The sequence below is a fragment of the Rhinoderma darwinii genome, unplaced genomic scaffold (genome assembly GCF_050947455.1).
Source record: "Rhinoderma darwinii isolate aRhiDar2 unplaced genomic scaffold, aRhiDar2.hap1 Scaffold_610, whole genome shotgun sequence".
Classification (NCBI taxonomy): Eukaryota; Metazoa; Chordata; class Amphibia; order Anura; family Rhinodermatidae; genus Rhinoderma; species Rhinoderma darwinii.
In genome coordinates, this window is record NW_027464166.1 from 101771 (window position 1) to 123093 (window position 21323).

At 45.5% G+C, this 21323-nt stretch overlaps 11 non-coding genes across 11 annotated transcripts; all 11 read right to left on the reverse strand.

Annotated features, from left to right (window-relative positions):
• Positions 1 to 6320: 6320 nt before the first annotated feature.
• LOC142726144 (U2 spliceosomal RNA) lies at positions 6321 to 6511 on the reverse strand. The gene has a single exon (XR_012876635.1). It is a non-coding gene; the product is annotated as a U2 spliceosomal RNA (small nuclear RNA).
• A 1280-nt stretch (positions 6512 to 7791) lies between these two features.
• Positions 7792 to 7982, reverse strand: LOC142726145 (U2 spliceosomal RNA). The gene has a single exon (XR_012876636.1). It is a non-coding gene; the product is annotated as a U2 spliceosomal RNA (small nuclear RNA).
• A 1292-nt stretch (positions 7983 to 9274) lies between these two features.
• LOC142726146 (U2 spliceosomal RNA) lies at positions 9275 to 9465 on the reverse strand. Its single transcript, XR_012876637.1, has one exon. It is a non-coding gene; the product is annotated as a U2 spliceosomal RNA (small nuclear RNA).
• Positions 9466 to 10737: 1272 nt separating this feature from the next.
• On the reverse strand, positions 10738 to 10928 carry LOC142726175 (U2 spliceosomal RNA). Its single transcript, XR_012876663.1, has one exon. It is a non-coding gene; the product is annotated as a U2 spliceosomal RNA (small nuclear RNA).
• Positions 10929 to 12228: 1300 nt separating this feature from the next.
• Positions 12229 to 12419, reverse strand: LOC142726147 (U2 spliceosomal RNA). Its single transcript, XR_012876638.1, has one exon. It is a non-coding gene; the product is annotated as a U2 spliceosomal RNA (small nuclear RNA).
• Positions 12420 to 13715: 1296 nt separating this feature from the next.
• LOC142726149 (U2 spliceosomal RNA) lies at positions 13716 to 13906 on the reverse strand. The gene has a single exon (XR_012876640.1). It is a non-coding gene; the product is annotated as a U2 spliceosomal RNA (small nuclear RNA).
• Positions 13907 to 15198: 1292 nt separating this feature from the next.
• On the reverse strand, positions 15199 to 15389 carry LOC142726150 (U2 spliceosomal RNA). Its single transcript, XR_012876641.1, has one exon. It is a non-coding gene; the product is annotated as a U2 spliceosomal RNA (small nuclear RNA).
• A 1296-nt stretch (positions 15390 to 16685) lies between these two features.
• On the reverse strand, positions 16686 to 16876 carry LOC142726151 (U2 spliceosomal RNA). The gene has a single exon (XR_012876642.1). It is a non-coding gene; the product is annotated as a U2 spliceosomal RNA (small nuclear RNA).
• A 1300-nt stretch (positions 16877 to 18176) lies between these two features.
• Positions 18177 to 18367, reverse strand: LOC142726153 (U2 spliceosomal RNA). Its single transcript, XR_012876643.1, has one exon. It is a non-coding gene; the product is annotated as a U2 spliceosomal RNA (small nuclear RNA).
• A 1296-nt stretch (positions 18368 to 19663) lies between these two features.
• Positions 19664 to 19854, reverse strand: LOC142726154 (U2 spliceosomal RNA). Its single transcript, XR_012876644.1, has one exon. It is a non-coding gene; the product is annotated as a U2 spliceosomal RNA (small nuclear RNA).
• Positions 19855 to 21130: 1276 nt separating this feature from the next.
• LOC142726155 (U2 spliceosomal RNA) lies at positions 21131 to 21321 on the reverse strand. The gene has a single exon (XR_012876645.1). It is a non-coding gene; the product is annotated as a U2 spliceosomal RNA (small nuclear RNA).
• Between the last annotated feature and the right edge of the window lie 2 nt (positions 21322 to 21323).

Below are 21323 nucleotides of genomic sequence, written 5' to 3' on the forward strand. Positions count from 1 at the left end.
TACGTTGATCTGAGCTGATTGCCTGGAACATTTCCAGCTCACCAAAATATACACAGATTCCACATGTTTATCTGACAAATGTCACAAACCAATTTTCCTTACTCTAATTTGTATTGCATGGGGAGGCCTCTCAAGGTCTGTTCTCTTCGTGGGAGGCGGGTATGATAAGGTTGGCACCGGTCTACCAGGACTGTTCTGTAGGCAAATCAAACAGCTCTAACAGAATTTAGCAGCAACAGCTGTAAAGCCTGGGACATACCAATTAGATCTTACCAAATCGATCCTTGCAGTCTTGGGGCATATGTGAGGTCATACACCATCAATGCAAAAGCCATCAAGAGTGCCTTGGGTCTTACCGGTTCACGTTCCCTTATCCGTCCACATTCTGTTAGAATCTGGTTCTCACGCCTTCCGCTCCCAGTTGGACTCGTCCTATGGAGAACAAGCTTTTTCATTGTATAGACATTAATTGATCTTAATCAAATAATTAATTTGAAGAAAAACATTAACAAATAACATCTTTACATCAAACGTTCACATTGAGCAATAACTAGAGATGATACATGCAAACTCATTTTTCTTCTTTATATATATATATACACACACACACACGAACACTGCACAGAATTTTCCTTTCACAATAACAACGACAAAAAACAAATAACTAAAAATATTTTCAAATGGGAATATTCCACTTCTGTACTTTTTATCTGACGCATGACTCTAATAGTCCAATGCTAAAGCTGGTCCAGAACTTTACATAAAACTTAACTTCAGTATTTAATATTCCCACAGCCCTTCTTAAATACAATTACTAAACAAACTAACTTTGGAATAACATCTGAAGAACTGCTGATATCGTATTGTACAAACATCAGGTCAATACTTGGGATAACACTATTCCCCTGTCACTTACACACAACGTCTGCAGTGGGGAAAATACAGGCCGGGCTTCAGGCCCCCCTGAGAACAGGTCTACACACATGAGCACATTGTCATACACTTCTACCTCGGGTAGTTGTATGTTCTGCAGTCGCTGGGACGGGTAATCTGGCTGGGATGCACTTTTCACAGGTACCTTTGCTGTTTTACCTATGTCATGCCGTGCGCACATCATGCCGGCTGCTACAAACCTAGTGGTGGCATTATTGTATCCAGGGACAAGCCAATTTACTGACACCTGGCTGCATATACCCTTGTTGTCAGTTCTGTTTTCTCTTGCTCTCTCAATTGGCTTACCCAATGATCCAATAAAGTTCCTACTACCAATGGACCCATAATTGTGGGCGATGCCAAAAGCGTACCTAGAGTCAGTGTATATGTCGGCCGTCTTACCTTCTGCCAGGTTACAGCCTCAGCGAGCACCTCCAGCTCCGCTCCTTGAGATGAACAAGAAGGTGAGAGTGGTTTCTGGGTAATTTACCTGGTGCCTCGTATCCTGTTCTACACATGCTGTATATGATAAAGTATGTCTACATTACAAATTTACATTGGAAACCCATGTCACATATAGATAGAACATTTCAAAAGGGTGGAGTTTTATTGTTCCACATTTAGCTGATGATCCAGAACACTTGTACATCCCACCCACCAGGTCCTGTAAATACCTGATTAATACAAAAACAAACAAAATATGTTACTGAAATCTGGCATAAAAGAAACAATATTCAAACAATTTTTTTTTTTGTTTTGCCTTCTCCCCATCTAAATCTGTAAAGACTCATCTGTGAGTGACGTCACCTCACCTCCTGTGTAAATTGGCTGGAGGGGGATCTGGAACCATCTACACAGAAAAACCTCAAAATATAAGTTACTGTCATACACATTTAATCTGGGTTACTCCTTGAAACTCATACACATTTTGTAGATCTCCTAGAACCAAATTCATTAATTCAAAACAAAATAAAACACAAAACAAAACTATCTGATCAGTCCCTTCACCATTGGGAAATCTTCAACCCTTTCTCAGCCACTGGGATAGGGCAGTGCTTGGCATAGCTCCCTCTGGCTGTGAAGGGGTCATAAAATTGCCTGTAAAAAGGAGAACAGATCAGTCCCTTCAACATTCCCTCCTATTTGGACTCTGCGAAAGTAATGTAGCAGGGTTCAAAACTACATATCAACATAATGAGATTAGGCACTCTATCGGGGGAGCACTAGTTTAACCCCCTGTAATACACAACAGCCTGGAACAAAAAAGATTACTTTCTCCTGACAAAAATACATTTTATCTTTAAAATGACCTGCAACCATTTACCTGTAAAACATCTCACATTTTAAAAAAATAACATTTAGGCAGCACCATAGCACGTGCCTCATGTGTGAAAACAAAAAACAAGACAATTGTAATTAGTTATTCAATAACACAGAAAATAATATATCTGGTAATATTAATTACTGCAAACCAATAAGCTGTACATAAGAATAGGGAACAGAGGGGGCACATACATGTTCAAGACCCCGTGTCTCACAATATCTGTAGTTTAATACATTTGAATTAACATTAAAACATTCCAACAATAAATCTTATCACATTATAACACATTAATCTGCAGTGTAGCTTTTATCTTTCTACAAACAGATCCAGCCGGCTGTAATATTTTTCTCGCTTGGTGTAGTTACAGACGACTGCGCTGCGCGAAAATAAAACACGTAGAACTGATTTTAACCCCATACACAAAACACTAACATTTTTAGACATTACTGCTGTTAAAAATAGGAAACATACAATATAGTTCTGCTTTTATTGTGGCCATTAGTTTCAAACTTCAGACATGTTACATTACACACATCACACAGATGTCTCATCACATCACACATGTTACATTACACACATCACACAGATGTTTCATCACATCACACATGTTCACATTGCACTCCCCCCGTTCTGACCCACGTTAGTCACTGCAATGTACCTGGCTGCTCCATTTTCTTCACTCTTCCAATGAAAATTTACACCTGTATTTAAATTGTTCTTTCTCACATGCAAACATCCTTCTTACGGCTGCCAGCCTTTTCAACAATTTTTTACAGTGTGTTATTTTGCCTTCACATACTTTATAATTAAAGCCCCAGCTCCTTTTGCTCATTCTAATGTTGGCCGGGACCAGTGCCCCAAAGCATCTTTGTCCAACTTCCTCCTGACCCCATGGTCGGAGAGCAGTAGGGTGATTTCCGGTAAATCCCCCACCTCCAGGCAAACAGGCCACGTTTGCCGACAGATATCTCAGACCAGTCTATCTCCTAGACTGTCTTACCAATACGATATCACAAGTCGTTCCTCCAGACATTCTAGCAGTAGGATCCTCTGATCCCTCACTGGATTGAACATCAAGAACAGACAAAATGCTGCCAATCAACAATTACAAGAGCAAATTCTTCAACACAATCGACATTCATGAACCTCCATTGATTCAAGCAGGAGTTGGTCACTTCACTTATGCAGAACACTTGCTGCCGGGGTGTGTCTTTCAGTTCATAGAGCCCATGATGTAACATATATCCCAAACTATTTCCTCTAGCACTTTGCAATGGTTTCACATGCAAATTATATTTGGTAACATATATATATATTATCCTCCCCGCTCAGCCGTTCACTTTGTGGGTTGTAGTTTAGGGGGCTGTTATGTATGTTGGTGATAATTTCTTTACGGGCTATGGGTCTGATCCAATACCAATGTTCTTCACTGTAATTACTACTACGACACAGGTGGCACCTGGGATAAGTGTCAGGGTCATTCAATGAATACAGGATGTTATATTACAACGGTATTCAATCCAGCGGTCTGATGTTATACTACTACAGACTTAATTACTTGGATGTTATTTTACATCAAAGTGTATATGCCGGATTATCACATGTGCTAGAAATCAGTCTGTACTGATTCCCACCTTATGCCAGTCTGGCAATGCATACAACTGGTTTATGGACCCTTACACACAATATCACTGGCTGGCAATGCGTTAGGAAAATATAAATGATTTTCTAATACAGTATTCAAAGTTTTCCCTATTGCACTGGGTAATGGTATTGAGTGCAAATTCAATATAGACACAATTGCTTCTCCTTGCACTGGATTCTACATTATCAGGACTTAACCATTGAAGCCCCTGTGGTACTACATGATATTACTCATAACTATCCAACTTTCTATGGGTCTGAGCCAATACCAGTCAATACCTCCCAACTATAATCCCAGACAAACGGGTAACAGAACAACTATTAATCCTCAACAATTTTACACAACTAAATAACAAATAACGCTACAACAAAGCAGCAAGCAGAAGTTTTGTTTTTTCCTCACAGTCCAAAACAACTCTTTGCATTTCAAATACTTCACATGTGAGTTACGACTTCTCTCTGCCATGCGCTACGTCACTGCATTCCAAAGGCTTCTCACAATTTTTCCTGGTTAACTATGTATTTGCTGGCAAAAATTCTCTCATGTCTTTCATATCAACAGTTTAAGATCACGTACACACCTGCAATCCTTCATCACACAAAAAGCTTCAACATACCTTTTTGGATCCATCTTTCAACCCACTGACTAAGGAGTCTCGTCCATAGAAGTGACGTTCTGACAGCTGGATTCCAAGGCTTACGCAATACATGTGTGAATGGTGTAAGAATAAGCTCCTTACCTACCGCGGTTTTTGTAATTCACAGATGCAAAGCCAGACCTCTCCAGTGACAGCTTATCAGACGTGCAATCTTCCTGGGTTTTATCGGCACCATTACTGTCGTGGAAATGCATCGCTCAAAATATATTAGACTGAAATTTATACGAGTCCCAACAGACTCTCAAGGCCAGACTCCATTAGTCAGAATCCTAATTAGGATATTTCACCGATATATATCGAGAGACGAGAAGAAAACACACAGACACGCTGAAATGTTCAAAATTCTCATCTGAAGGATTTATTACCAAACTCAAACTGTTAAACTGAAATTCAGAAGGGGTGTAGGCTTGAGGTAAACCAATCAGAGACAATGTAACAATATTTGTTATTCAGTAAAAAGCATACAATAAAATACATCATTATAATTCTCCACACATTATGTTTACAGGTTTCTTATCTCTCTTTTGGACAGAATGTCCTCGTGGAGATGGGGGGAGACCTTCCCTCACGCATACTTGCCATCCCCCCATCTCACTCCCATCTCACTCCCTGTCCATCTTCGCATGGGAACCAAGGTCAAAGATAAAACATACGAAATCAACATTACTTGTATTAAAGGAACAATGACTTTTCTATTCACTACAATAAAACCAAGATGGGAACTCCAGACAAGATGGCTGCTGCACGAAACTAAATCATTTACACATTATCATCACTTTCACATAATACATATCTTAGTAATTCGGCCTCCTGCTTGATAATTCACAATGTAATTTCAAACAGAGAATATAAGCAAATAAATCATCCTTCACAGGCCCCATTATGATGTCAGAAAGCTGGCTCTGGAATCCTGAGGGCTCCACTATGACACGTGCAAAGTTCCGTCTGAACTTTATATAAGACGGTGAGGCTCAGTCAGTCACTCAGTGTTGCCTGAGAGGGCAACACTGCAACAGCCGGCCGCCAGGCTGTCTTTTTTTTGCACAGCTAGTTGCCTCCAGGAGGCCACAAGAGGGAGACAAGGGACTGCAAAATGGAAAATAGGCATCCACCAACTTTACAGACAACTTCTCCTTGCTCCTACAACCTCCATCCTTGCACAGTTTGTTATTCTTCTAGGTAACATAGTAACAAATCCAAATTGCTGCTCTCTTTGTAGGCAAGCAAGGCTTTGTTGCAACTGCAATTCTTACTTCTTCTTGAAATGTAGGGACGACAGTACATTCCATCACATCCATCTAGTGTACACAGGTAGGTCCATTGTGGCGGGCAGGCGAGCGGGCGGGCTGCTTTATTGGCTGTTTGCTGTTCCCCTACTCCACTCCACTATTTGACTGTTGTGCTGCATCAATCAATCAATCAATCAATCAATCAATCAATCAATCAATCAATCAATCAATCAGTGGCTGGCTCAGGTGCGGCTCTTTAACTTACCTAAAAGGGAGGGCGGAGAGAAGACAAGGAAGGTGAATGAGGTGTTCCAATGTGAAATGCCGGAAACACAGAAACACAGACGACACACAACAAGAGGTGGCAATCTATTCATTAATTGCATTTAATCAATGAGCTCATTATCACTCATGCATTGTCCAACAGGTGTTGAAATAATGGGATTAAAAGGGGAGATCCCTTCAGAAAGACAGAAACAATAGCAAAGACAAAAAACACTTTTGGAATCTGCTTTTAGTCAACACATAAGGAAAGGGTGCACCGGTCCTGGAAATACTGCAATACCAGGTCAATGCGTGGAGTGGACAGAGCAAGCTCTATTTCCATCTCCCTGTTCTAAAAATCCATTTAATATATGGTCCCCAGATAGGGGACGTATCAGATATTAAACTGATAAGAACAGATACTACACTTGATCTTAGCCAAAAGGCCGAGAAGCGATAACCCGAACGGGCCGCGCGTTGCCCGAGCCTGCCCGATACTGCTGTTCAGCCCTTGCAGCGATTCAGCCTACTTCTAGGCAATTCCATGGGGCCCTGCAGGCTCACACACTCACAGCTACACGGGAGGTGAATAAAGGCCGGAGAGGAAGCCAGACAGGATTTGCTTCTTTTGCTTGCACCACAATGCAGTGCTGAAAGAGGAGGAATCTACATAAAAACGCCTTCCTGGCAACGCCCAAATGCCCTGCTGCCATGCAGATAAACACTGGCAGCGGCAGCAAGTGCATGCCCACAGCCACCCCTTGTTCCTTCACACCTTGTATCAGCTGTAATCCAGTCCAGTCCAGTGCTGCCTGCTGAGCAGCACTGACCAACACTGCCTGGGCCCAGGCTTTTATCTCTGAGGCCCCATTATGATGTCAGAAAGCTGGCTCTGGAATCCTGAGGGCTCCACTATGACACGTGCAAAGTTCCGTCTGAACTTTATATAAGACGGTGAGGCTCAGTCAGTCACTCAGTGTTGCCTGAGAGGGCAACACTGCAACAGCCGGCCGCCAGGCTGTCTTTTTTTTGCACAGCTAGTTGCCTCCAGGAGGCCACAAGAGGGAGACAAGGGACTGCAAAATGGAAAATAGGCATCCACCAACTTTACAGACAACTTCTCCTTGCTCCTACAACCTCCATCCTTGCACAGTTTGTTATTCTTCTAGGTAACATAGTAACAAATCCAAATTGCTGCTCTCTTTGTAGGCAAGCAAGGCTTTGTTGCAACTGCAATTCTTACTTCTTCTTGAAATGTAGGGACGACAGTACATTCCATCACATCCATCTAGTGTACACAGGTAGGTCCATTGTGGCGGGCAGGCGAGCGGGCGGGCTGCTTTATTGGCTGTTTGCTGTTCCCCTACTCCACTCCACTATTTGACTGTTGTGCTGCATCAATCAATCAATCAATCAATCAATCAATCAATCAATCAATCAGTGGCTGGCTCAGGTGCAGCTCTTTAACTTACCTAAAAGGGAGGGCGGAGAGAAGACAAGGAAGGTGAATGAGGTGTTCCAATGTGAAATGCCGGAAACACAGAAACACAGACGACACACAACAAGAGGTGGCAATCTATTCATTAATTGCATTTAATCAATGAGCTCATTATCACTCATGCATTGTCCAACAGGTGTTGAAATAATGGGATTAAAAGGGGAGATCCCTTCAGAAAGACAGAAACAATAGCAAAGACAAAAAACACTTTTGGAATCTGCTTTTAGTCAACACATAAGGAAAGGGTGCACCGGTCCTGGAAATACTGCAATACCAGGTCAATGCGTGGAGTGGACAGAGCAAGCTCTATTTCCATCTCCCTGTTCTAAAAATCCATTTAATATATGGTCCCCAGATAGGGGACGTATCAGATATTAAACTGATAAGAACAGATACTACACTTGATCTTAGCCAAAAGGCCGAGAAGCGATAACCCGAACGGGCCGCGCGTTGCCCGAGCCTGCCCGATACTGCTGTTCAGCCCTTGCAGCGATTCAGCCTACTTCTAGGCAATTCCATGGGGCCCTGCAGGCTCACACACTCACAGCTACACGGGAGGTGAATAAAGGCCGGAGAGGAAGCCAGACAGGATTTGCTTCTTTTGCTTGCACCACAATGCAGTGCTGAAAGAGGAGGAATCTACATAAAAACGCCTTCCTGGCAACGCCCAAATGCCCTGCTGCCATGCAGATAAACACTGGCAGCGGCAGCAAGTGCATGCCCACAGCCACCCCTTGTTCCTTCACACCTTGTATCAGCTGTAATCCAGTCCAGTCCAGTGCTGCCTGCTGAGCAGCACTGACCAACACTGCCTGGGCCCAGGCTTTTATCTCTGAGGCCCCATTATGATGTCAGAAAGCTGGCTCTGGAATCCTGAGGGCTCCACTATGACACGTGCAAAGTTCCGTCTGAACTTTATATAAGACGGTGAGGCTCAGTCAGTCACTCAGTGTTGCCTGAGAGGGCAACACTGCAACAGCCGGCCGCCAGGCTGTCTTTTTTTTGCACAGCTAGTTGCCTCCAGGAGGCCACAAGAGGGAGACAAGGGACTGCAAAATGGAAAATAGGCATCCACCAACTTTACAGACAACTTCTCCTTGCTCCTACAACCTCCATCCTTGCACAGTTTGTTATTCTTCTAGGTAACATAGTAACAAATCCAAATTGCTGCTCTCTTTGTAGGCAAGCAAGGCTTTGTTGCAACTGCAATTCTTACTTCTTCTTGAAATGTAGGGACGACAGTACATTCCATCACATCCATCTAGTGTACACAGGTAGGTCCATTGTGGCGGGCAGGCGAGCGGGCGGGCTGCTTTATTGGCTGTTTGCTGTTCCCCTACTCCACTCCACTATTTGACTGTTGTGCTGCATCAATCAATCAATCAATCAATCAATCAATCAATCAATCAATCAATCAATCAATCAGTGGCTGGCTCAGGTGCAGCTCTTTAACTTACCTAAAAGGGAGGGCGGAGAGAAGACAAGGAAGGTGAATGAGGTGTTCCAATGTGAAATGCCGGAAACACAGAAACACAGACGACACACAACAAGAGGTGGCAATCTATTCATTAATTGCATTTAATCAATGAGCTCATTATCACTCATGCATTGTCCAACAGGTGTTGAAATAATGGGATTAAAAGGGGAGATCCCTTCAGAAAGACAGAAACAATAGCAAAGACAAAAAACACTTTTGGAATCTGCTTTTAGTCAACACATAAGGAAAGGGTGCACCGGTCCTGGAAATACTGCAATACCAGGTCAATGCGTGGAGTGGACAGAGCAAGCTCTATTTCCATCTCCCTGTTCTAAAAATCCATTTAATATATGGTCCCCAGATAGGGGACGTATCAGATATTAAACTGATAAGAACAGATACTACACTTGATCTTAGCCAAAAGGCCGAGAAGCGATAACCCGAACGGGCCGCGCGTTGCCCGAGCCTGCCCGATACTGCTGTTCAGCCCTTGCAGCGATTCAGCCTACTTCTAGGCAATTCCATGGGGCCCTGCAGGCTCACACACTCACAGCTACACGGGAGGTGAATAAAGGCCGGAGAGGAAGCCAGACAGGATTTGCTTCTTTTGCTTGCACCACAATGCAGTGCTGAAAGAGGAGGAATCTACATAAAAACGCCTTCCTGGCAACGCCCAAATGCCCTGCTGCCATGCAGATAAACACTGGCAGCGGCAGCAAGTGCATGCCCACAGCCACCCCTTGTTCCTTCACACCTTGTATCAGCTGTAATCCAGTCCAGTCCAGTGCTGCCTGCTGAGCAGCACTGACCAACACTGCCTGGGCCCAGGCTTTTATCTCTGAGGCCCCATTATGATGTCAGAAAGCTGGCTCTGGAATCCTGAGGGCTCCACTATGACACGTGCAAAGTTCCGTCTGAACTTTATATAAGACGGTGAGGCTCAGTCAGTCACTCAGTGTTGCCTGAGAGGGCAACACTGCAACAGCCGGCCGCCAGGCTGTCTTTTTTTTGCACAGCTAGTTGCCTCCAGGAGGCCACAAGAGGGAGACAAGGGACTGCAAAATGGAAAATAGGCATCCACCAACTTTACAGACAACTTCTCCTTGCTCCTACAACCTCCATCCTTGCACAGTTTGTTATTCTTCTAGGTAACATAGTAACAAATCCAAATTGCTGCTCTCTTTGTAGGCAAGCAAGGCTTTGTTGCAACTGCAATTCTTACTTCTTCTTGAAATGTAGGGACGACAGTACATTCCATCACATCCATCTAGTGTACACAGGTAGGTCCATTGTGGCGGGCAGGCGAGCGGGCGGGCTGCTTTATTGGCTGTTTGCTGTTCCCCTACTCCACTCCACTATTTGACTGTTGTGCTGCATCAATCAATCAATCAATCAATCAATCAATCAATCAGTGGCTGGCTCAGGTGCAGCTCTTTAACTTACCTAAAAGGGAGGGCGGAGAGAAGACAAGGAAGGTGAATGAGGTGTTCCAATGTGAAATGCCGGAAACACAGAAACACAGACGACACACAACAAGAGGTGGCAATCTATTCATTAATTGCATTTAATCAATGAGCTCATTATCACTCATGCATTGTCCAACAGGTGTTGAAATAATGGGATTAAAAGGGGAGATCCCTTCAGAAAGACAGAAACAATAGCAAAGACAAAAAACACTTTTGGAATCTGCTTTTAGTCAACACATAAGGAAAGGGTGCACCGGTCCTGGAAATACTGCAATACCAGGTCAATGCGTGGAGTGGACAGAGCAAGCTCTATTTCCATCTCCCTGTTCTAAAAATCCATTTAATATATGGTCCCCAGATAGGGGACGTATCAGATATTAAACTGATAAGAACAGATACTACACTTGATCTTAGCCAAAAGGCCGAGAGGCGATAACCCGAACGGGCCGCGCGTTGCCCGAGCCTGCCCGATACTGCTGTTCAGCCCTTGCAGCGATTCAGCCTACTTCTAGGCAATTCCATGGGGCCCTGCAGGCTCACACACTCACAGCTACACGGGAGGTGAATAAAGGCCGGAGAGGAAGCCAGACAGGATTTGCTTCTTTTGCTTGCACCACAATGCAGTGCTGAAAGAGGAGGAATCTACATAAAAACGCCTTCCTGGCAACGCCCAAATGCCCTGCTGCCATGCAGATAAACACTGGCAGTGGCAGCAAGTGCATGCCCACAGCCACCCCTTGTTCCTTCACACCTTGTATCAGCTGTAATCCAGTCCAGTCCAGTGCTGCCTGCTGAGCAGCACTGACCAACACTGCCTGGGCCCAGGCTTTTATCTCTGAGGCCCCATTATGATGTCAGAAAGCTGGCTCTGGAATCCTGAGGGCTCCACTATGACACGTGCAAAGTTCCGTCTGAACTTTATATAAGACGGTGAGGCTCAGTCAGTCACTCAGTGTTGCCTGAGAGGCCAACACTGCAACAGCCGGCCGCCAGGCTGTCTTTTTTTTGCACAGCTAGTTGCCTCCAGGAGGCCACAAGAGGGAGACAAGGGACTGCAAAATGGAAAATAGGCATCCACCAACTTTACAGACAACTTCTCCTTGCTCCTACAACCTCCATCCTTGCACAGTTTGTTATTCTTCTAGGTAACATAGTAACAAATCCAAATTGCTGCTCTCTTTGTAGGCAAGCAAGGCTTTGTTGCAACTGCAATTCTTACTTCTTCTTGAAATGTAGGGACGACAGTACATTCCATCACATCCATCTAGTGTACACAGGTAGGTCCATTGTGGCGGGCAGGCGAGCGGGCGGGCTGCTTTATTGGCTGTTTGCTGTTCCCCTACTCCACTCCACTATTTGACTGTTGTGCTGCATCAATCAATCAATCAATCAATCAATCAATCAATCAATCAATCAATCAATCAATCAATCAATCAGTGGCTGGCTCAGGTGCAGCTCTTTAACTTACCTAAAAGGGAGGGCGGAGAGAAGACAAGGAAGGTGAATGAGGTGTTCCAATGTGAAATGCCGGAAACACAGAAACACAGACGACACACAACAAGAGGTTGCAATCTATTCATTAATTGCATTTAATCAATGAGCTCATTATCACTCATGCATTGTCCAACAGGTGTTGAAATAATGGGATTAAAAGGGGAGATCCCTTCAGAAAGACAGAAACAATAGCAAAGACAAAAAACACTTTTGGAATCTGCTTTTAGTCAACACATAAGGAAAGGGTGCACCGGTCCTGGAAATACTGCAATACCAGGTCAATGCGTGGAGTGGACAGAGCAAGCTCTATTTCCATCTCCCTGTTCTAAAAATCCATTTAATATATGGTCCCCAGATAGGGGACGTATCAGATATTAAACTGATAAGAACAGATACTACACTTGATCTTAGCCAAAAGGCCGAGAAGCGATAACCCGAACGGGCCGCGCGTTGCCCGAGCCTGCCCGATACTGCTGTTCAGCCCTTGCAACGATTCAGCCTACTTCTAGGCAATTCCATGGGGCCCTGCAGGCTCACACACTCACAGCTACACGGGAGGTGAATAAAGGCCGGAGAGGAAGCCAGACAGGATTTGCTTCTTTTGCTTGCACCACAATGCAGTGCTGAAAGAGGAGGAATCTACATAAAAACGCCTTCCTGGCAACGCCCAAATGCCCTGCTGCCATGCAGATAAACACTGGCAGCGGCAGCAAGTGCATGCCCACAGCCACCCCTTGTTCCTTCACACCTTGTATCAGCTGTAATCCAGTCCAGTCCAGTGCTGCCTGCTGAGCAGCACTGACCAACACTGCCTGGGCCCAGGCTTTTATCTCTGAGGCCCCATTATGATGTCAGAAAGCTGGCTCTGGAATCCTGAGGGCTCCACTATGACACGTGCAAAGTTCCGTCTGAACTTTATATAAGACGGTGAGGCTCAGTCAGTCACTCAGTGTTGCCTGAGAGGGCAACACTGCAACAGCCGGCCGCCAGGCTGTCTTTTTTTTGCACAGCTAGTTGCCTCCAGGAGGCCACAAGAGGGAGACAAGGGACTGCAAAATGGAAAATAGGCATCCACCAACTTTACAGACAACTTCTCCTTGCTCCTACAACCTCCATCCTTGCACAGTTTGTTATTCTTCTAGGTAACATAGTAACAAATCCAAATTGCTGCTCTCTTTGTAGGCAAGCAAGGCTTTGTTGCAACTGCAATTCTTACTTCTTCTTGAAATGTAGGGACGACAGTACATTCCATCACATCCATCTAGTGTACACAGGTAGGTCCATTGTGGCGGGCAGGCGAGCGGGCGGGCTGCTTTATTGGCTGTTTGCTGTTCCCCTACTCCACTCCACTATTTGACTGTTGTGCTGCATCAATCAATCAATCAATCAATCAATCAATCAATCAATCAATCAATCAATCAATCAATCAGTGGCTGGCTCAGGTGCAGCTCTTTAACTTACCTAAAAGGGAGGGCGGAGAGAAGACAAGGAAGGTGAATGAGGTGTTCCAATGTGAAATGCCGGAAACACAGAAACACAGACGACACACAACAAGAGGTGGCAATCTATTCATTAATTGCATTTAATCAATGAGCTCATTATCACTCATGCATTGTCCAACAGGTGTTGAAATAATGGGATTAAAAGGGGAGATCCCTTCAGAAAGACAGAAACAATAGCAAAGACAAAAAACACTTTTGGAATCTGCTTTTAGTCAACACATAAGGAAAGGGTGCACCGGTCCTGGAAATACTGCAATACCAGGTCAATGCGTGGAGTGGACAGAGCAAGCTCTATTTCCATCTCCCTGTTCTAAAAATCCATTTAATATATGGTCCCCAGATAGGGGACGTATCAGATATTAAACTGATAAGAACAGATACTACACTTGATCTTAGCCAAAAGGCCGAGAAGCGATAACCCGAACGGGCCGCGCGTTGCCCGAGCCTGCCCGATACTGCTGTTCAGCCCTTGCAGCGATTCAGCCTACTTCTAGGCAATTCCATGGGGCCCTGCAGGCTCACACACTCACAGCTACACGGGAGGTGAATAAAGGCCGGAGAGGAAGCCAGACAGGATTTGCTTCTTTTGCTTGCACCACAATGCAGTGCTGAAAGAGGAGGAATCTACATAAAAACGCCTTCCTGGCAACGCCCAAATGCCCTGCTGCCATGCAGATAAACACTGGCAGCGGCAGCAAGTGCATGCCCACAGCCACCCCTTGTTCCTTCACACCTTGTATCAGCTGTAATCCAGTCCAGTCCAGTGCTGCCTGCTGAGCAGCACTGACCAACACTGCCTGGGCCCAGGCTTTTATCTCTGAGGCCCCATTATGATGTCAGAAAGCTGGCTCTGGAATCCTGAGGGCTCCACTATGACACGTGCAAAGTTCCGTCTGAACTTTATATAAGACGGTGAGGCTCAGTCAGTCACTCAGTGTTGCCTGAGAGGGCAACACTGCAACAGCCGGCCGCCAGGCTGTCTTTTTTTTGCACAGCTAGTTGCCTCCAGGAGGCCACAAGAGGGAGACAAGGGACTGCAAAATGGAAAATAGGCATCCACCAACTTTACAGACAACTTCTCCTTGCTCCTACAACCTCCATCCTTGCACAGTTTGTTATTCTTCTAGGTAACATAGTAACAAATCCAAATTGCTGCTCTCTTTGTAGGCAAGCAAGGCTTTGTTGCAACTGCAATTCTTACTTCTTCTTGAAATGTAGGGACGACAGTACATTCCATCACATCCATCTAGTGTACACAGGTAGGTCCATTGTGGCGGGCAGGCGAGCGGGCGGGCTGCTTTATTGGCTGTTTGCTGTTCCCCTACTCCACTCCACTATTTGACTGTTGTGCTGCATCAATCAATCAATCAATCAATCAATCAATCAATCAATCAATCAATCAATCAATCAGTGGCTGGCTCAGGTGCAGCTCTTTAACTTACCTAAAAGGGAGGGCGGAGAGAAGACAAGGAAGGTGAATGAGGTGTTCCAATGTGAAATGCCGGAAACACAGAAACACAGACGACACACAACAAGAGGTGGCAATCTATTCATTAATTGCATTTAATCAATGAGCTCATTATCACTCATGCATTGTCCAACAGGTGTTGAAATAATGGGATTAAAAGGGGAGATCCCTTCAGAAAGACAGAAACAATAGCAAAGACAAAAAACACTTTTGGAATCTGCTTTTAGTCAACACATAAGGAAAGGGTGCACCGGTCCTGGAAATACTGCAATACCAGGTCAATGCGTGGAGTGGACAGAGCAAGCTCTATTTCCATCTCCCTGTTCTAAAAATCCATTTAATATATGGTCCCCAGATAGGGGACGTATCAGATATTAAACTGATAAGAACAGATACTACACTTGATCTTAGCCAAAAGGCCGAGAAGCGATAACCCGAACGGGCCGCGCGTTGCCCGAGCCTGCCCGATACTGCTGTTCAGCCCTTGCAGCGATTCAGCCTACTTCTAGGCAATTCCATGGGGCCCTGCAGGCTCACACACTCACAGCTACACGGGAGGTGAATAAAGGCCGGAGAGGAAGCCAGACAGGATTTGCTTCTTTTGCTTGCACCACAATGCAGTGCTGAAAGAGGAGGAATCTACATAAAAACGCCTTCCTGGCAACGCCCAAATGCCCTGCTGCCATGCAGATAAACACTGGCAGCGGCAGCAAGTGCATGCCCACAGCCACCCCTTGTTCCTTCACACCTTGTATCAGCTGTAATCCAGTCCAGTCCAGTGCTGCCTGCTGAGCAGCACTGACCAACACTGCCTGGGCCCAGGCTTTTATCTCTGAGGCCCCATTATGATGTCAGAAAGCTGGCTCTGGAATCCTGAGGGCTCCACTATGACACGTGCAAAGTTCCGTCTGAACTTTATATAAGACGGTGAGGCTCAGTCAGTCACTCAGTGTTGCCTGAGAGGGCAACACTGCAACAGCCGGCCGCCAGGCTGTCTTTTTTTTGCACAGCTAGTTGCCTCCAGGAGGCCACAAGAGGGAGACAAGGGACTGCAAAATGGAAAATAGGCATCCACCAACTTTACAGACAACTTCTCCTTGCTCCTACAACCTCCATCCTTGCACAGTTTGTTATTCTTCTAGGTAACATAGTAACAAATCCAAATTGCTGCTCTCTTTGTAGGCAAGCAAGGCTTTGTTGCAACTGCAATTCTTACTTCTTCTTGAAATGTAGGGACGACAGTACATTCCATCACATCCATCTAGTGTACACAGGTAGGTCCATTGTGGCGGGCAGGCGAGCGGGCGGGCTGCTTTATTGGCTGTTTGCTGTTCCCCTACTCCACTCCACTATTTGACTGTTGTGCTGCATCAATCAATCAATCAATCAATCAATCAATCAATCAATCAATCAATCAATCAATCAATCAGTGGCTGGCTCAGGTGCAGCTCTTTAACTTACCTAAAAGGGAGGGCGGAGAGAAGACAAGGAAGGTGAATGAGGTGTTCCAATGTGAAATGCCGGAAACACAGAAACACAGACGACACACAACAAGAGGTGGCAATCTATTCATTAATTGCATTTAATCAATGAGCTCATTATCACTCATGCATTGTCCAACAGGTGTTGAAATAATGGGATTAAAAGGGGAGATCCCTTCAGAAAGACAGAAACAATAGCAAAGACAAAAAACACTTTTGGAATCTGCTTTTAGTCAACACATAAGGAAAGGGTGCACCGGTCCTGGAAATACTGCAATACCAGGTCAATGCGTGGAGTGGACAGAGCAAGCTCTATTTCCATCTCCCTGTTCTAAAAATCCATTTAATATATGGTCCCCAGATAGGGGACGTATCAGATATTAAACTGATAAGAACAGATACTACACTTGATCTTAGCCAAAAGGCCGAGAAGCGATAACCCGAACGGGCCGCGCGTTGCCCGAGCCTGCCCGATACTGCTGTTCAGCCCTTGCAGCGATTCAGCCTACTTCTAGGCAATTCCATGGGGCCCTGCAGGCTCACACACTCACAGCTACACGGGAGGTGAATAAAGGCCGGAGAGGAAGCCAGACAGGATTTGCTTCTTTTGCTTGCACCACAATGCAGTGCTGAAAGAGGAGGAATCTACATAAAAACGCCTTCCTGGCAACGCCCAAATGCCCTGCTGCCATGCAGATAAACACTGGCAGCGGCAGCAAGTGCATGCCCACAGCCACCCCTTGTTCCTTCACACCTTGTATCAGCTGTAATCCAGTCCAGTCCAGTGCTGCCTGCTGAGCAGCACTGACCAACACTGCCTGGGCCCAGGCTTTTATCTCTGAGGCCCCATTATGATGTCAGAAAGCTGGCTCTGGAATCCTGAGGGCTCCACTATGACACGTGCAAAGTTCCGTCTGAACTTTATATAAGACGGTGAGGCTCAGTCAGTCACTCAGTGTTGCCTGAGAGGGCAACACTGCAACAGCCGGCCGCCAGGCTGTCTTTTTTTTGCACAGCTAGTTGCCTCCAGGAGGCCACAAGAGGGAGACAAGGGACTGCAAAATGGAAAATAGGCATCCACCAACTTTACAGACAACTTCTCCTTGCTCCTACAACCTCCATCCTTGCACAGTTTGTTATTCTTCTAGGTAACATAGTAACAAATCCAAATTGCTGCTCTCTTTGTAGGCAAGCAAGGCTTTGTTGCAACTGCAATTCTTACTTCTTCTTGAAATGTAGGGACGACAGTACATTCCATCACATCCATCTAGTGTACACAGGTAGGTCCATTGTGGCGGGCAGGCGAGCGGGCGGGCTGCTTTATTGGCTGTTTGCTGTTCCCCTACTCCACTCCACTATTTGACTGTTGTGCTGCATCAATCAATCAATCAATCAATCAATCAATCAATCAATCAATCAATCAATCAATCAATCAATCAGTGGCTGGCTCAGGTGCAGCTCTTTAACTTACCTAAAAGGGAGGGCGGAGAGAAGACAAGGAAGGTGAATGAGGTGTTCCAATGTGAAATGCCGGAAACACAGAAACACAGACGACACACAACAAGAGGTGGCAATCTATTCATTAATTGCATTTAATCAATGAGCTCATTATCACTCATGCATTGTCCAACAGGTGTTGAAATAATGGGATTAAAAGGGGAGATCCCTTCAGAAAGACAGAAACAATAGCAAAGACAAAAAACACTTTTGGAATCTGCTTTTAGTCAACACATAAGGAAAGGGTGCACCGGTCCTGGAAATACTGCAATACCAGGTCAATGCGTGGAGTGGACAGAGCAAGCTCTATTTCCATCTCCCTGTTCTAAAAATCCATTTAATATATGGTCCCCAGATAGGGGACGTATCAGATATTAAACTGATAAGAACAGATACTACACTTGATCTTAGCCAAAAGGCCGAGAAGCGATAACCCGAACGGGCCGCGCGTTGCCCGAGCCTGCCCGATACTGCTGTTCAGCCCTTGCAGCGATTCAGCCTACTTCTAGGCAATTCCATGGGGCCCTGCAGGCTCACACACTCACAGCTACACGGGAGGTGAATAAAGGCCGGAGAGGAAGCCAGACAGGATTTGCTTCTTTTGCTTGCACCACAATGCAGTGCTGAAAGAGGAGGAATCTACATAAAAACGCCTTCCTGGCAACGCCCAAATGCCCTGCTGCCATGCAGATAAACACTGGCAGCGGCAGCAAGTGCATGCCCACAGCCACCCCTTGTTCCTTCACACCTTGTATCAGCTGTAATCCAGTCCAGTCCAGTGCTGCCTGCTGAGCAGCACTGACCAACACTGCCTGGGCCCAGGCTTTTATCTCTGAGGCCCCATTATGATGTCAGAAAGCTGGCTCTGGAATCCTGAGGGCTCCACTATGACACGTGCAAAGTTCCGTCTGAACTTTATATAAGACGGTGAGGCTCAGTCAGTCACTCAGTGTTGCCTGAGAGGGCAACACTGCAACAGCCGGCCGCCAGGCTGTCTTTTTTTTGCACAGCTAGTTGCCTCCAGGAGGCCACAAGAGGGAGACAAGGGACTGCAAAATGGAAAATAGGCATCCACCAACTTTACAGACAACTTCTCCTTGCTCCTACAACCTCCATCCTTGCACAGTTTGTTATTCTTCTAGGTAACATAGTAACAAATCCAAATTGCTGCTCTCTTTGTAGGCAAGCAAGGCTTTGTTGCAACTGCAATTCTTACTTCTTCTTGAAATGTAGGGACGACAGTACATTCCATCACATCCATCTAGTGTACACAGGTAGGTCCATTGTGGCGGGCAGGCGAGCGGGCGGGCTGCTTTATTGGCTGTTTGCTGTTCCCCTACTCCACTCCACTATTTGACTGTTGTGCTGCATCAATCAATCAATCAATCAATCAATCAATCAATCAATCAATCAATCAATCAATCAATCAGTGGCTGGCTCAGGTGCAGCTCTTTAACTTACCTAAAAGGGAGGGCGGAGAGAAGACAAGGAAGGTGAATGAGGTGTTCCAATGTGAAATGCCGGAAACACAGAAACACAGACGACACACAACAAGAGGTGGCAATCTATTCATTAATTGCATTTAATCAATGAGCTCATTATCACTCATGCATTGTCCAACAGGTGTTGAAATAATGGGATTAAAAGGGGAGATCCCTTCAGAAAGACAGAAACAATAGCAAAGACAAAAAACACTTTTGGAATCTGCTTTTAGTCAACACATAAGGAAAGGGTGCACCGGTCCTGGAAATACTGCAATACCAGGTCAATGCGTGGAGTGGACAGAGCAAGCTCTATTTCCATCTCCCTGTTCTAAAAATCCATTTAATATATGGTCCCCAGATAGGGGACGTATCAGATATTAAACTGATAAGAACAGATACTACACTTGATCTTAGCCAAAAGGCCGAGAAGCGATAACCCGAACGGGCCGCGCGTTGCCCGAGCCTGCCCGATACTGCTGTTCAGCCCTTGCAGCGATTCAGCCTACTTCTAGGCAATTCCATGGGGCCCTGCAGGCTCACACACTCACAGCTACACGGGAGGTGAATAAAGGCCGGAGAGGAAGCCAGACAGGATTTGCTTCTTTTGCTTGCACCACAATGCAGTGCTGAAAGAGGAGGAATCTACATAAAAACGCCTTCCTGGCAACGCCCAAATGCCCTGCTGCCATGCAGATAAACACTGGCAGCGGCAGCAAGTGCATGCCCACAGCCACCCCTTGTTCCTTCACACCTTGTATCAGCTGTAATCCAGTCCAGTCCAGTGCTGCCTGCTGAGCAGCACTGACCAACACTGCCTGGGCCCAGGCTTTTATCTCTGAGGCCCCATTATGATGTCAGAAAGCTGGCTCTGGAATCCTGAGGGCTCCACTATGACACGTGCAAAGTTCCGTCTGAACTTTATATAAGACGGTGAGGCTCAGTCAGTCACTCAGTGTTGCCTGAGAGGGCAACACTGCAACAGCCGGCCGCCAGGCTGTCTTTTTTTTGCACAGCTAGTTGCCTCCAGGAGGCCACAAGAGGGAGACAAGGGACTGCAAAATGGAAAATAGGCATCCACCAACTTTACAGACAACTTCTCCTTGCTCCTACAACCTCCATCCTTGCACAGTTTGTTATTCTTCTAGGTAACATAGTAACAAATCCAAATTGCTGCTCTCTTTGTAGGCAAGCAAGGCTTTGTTGCAACTGCAATTCTTACTTCTTCTTGAAATGTAGGGACGACAGTACATTCCATCACATCCATCTAGTGTACACAGGTAGGTCCATTGTGGCGGGCAGGCGAGCGGGCGGGCTGCTTTATTGGCTGTTTGCTGTTCCCCTACTCCACTCCACTATTTGACTGTTGTGCTGCATCAATCAATCAATCAATCAATCAATCAATCAATCAATCAGTGGCTGGCTCAGGTGCAGCTCTTTAACTTACCTAAAAGGGAGGGCGGAGAGAAGACAAGGAAGGTGAATGAGGTGTTCCAATGTGAAATGCCGGAAACACAGAAACACAGACGACACACAACAAGAGGTGGCAATCTATTCATTAATTGCATTTAATCAATGAGCTCATTATCACTCATGCATTGTCCAACAGGTGTTGAAATAATGGGATTAAAAGGGGAGATCCCTTCAGAAAGACAGAAACAATAGCAAAGACAAAAAACACTTTTGGAATCTGCTTTTAGTCAACACATAAGGAAAGGGTGCACCGGTCCTGGAAATACTGCAATACCAGGTCAATGCGTGGAGTGGACAGAGCAAGCTCTATTTCCATCTCCCTGTTCTAAAAATCCATTTAATATATGGTCCCCAGATAGGGGACGTATCAGATATTAAACTGATAAGAACAGATACTACACTTGATCTTAGCCAAAAGGCCGAGAAGCGATAA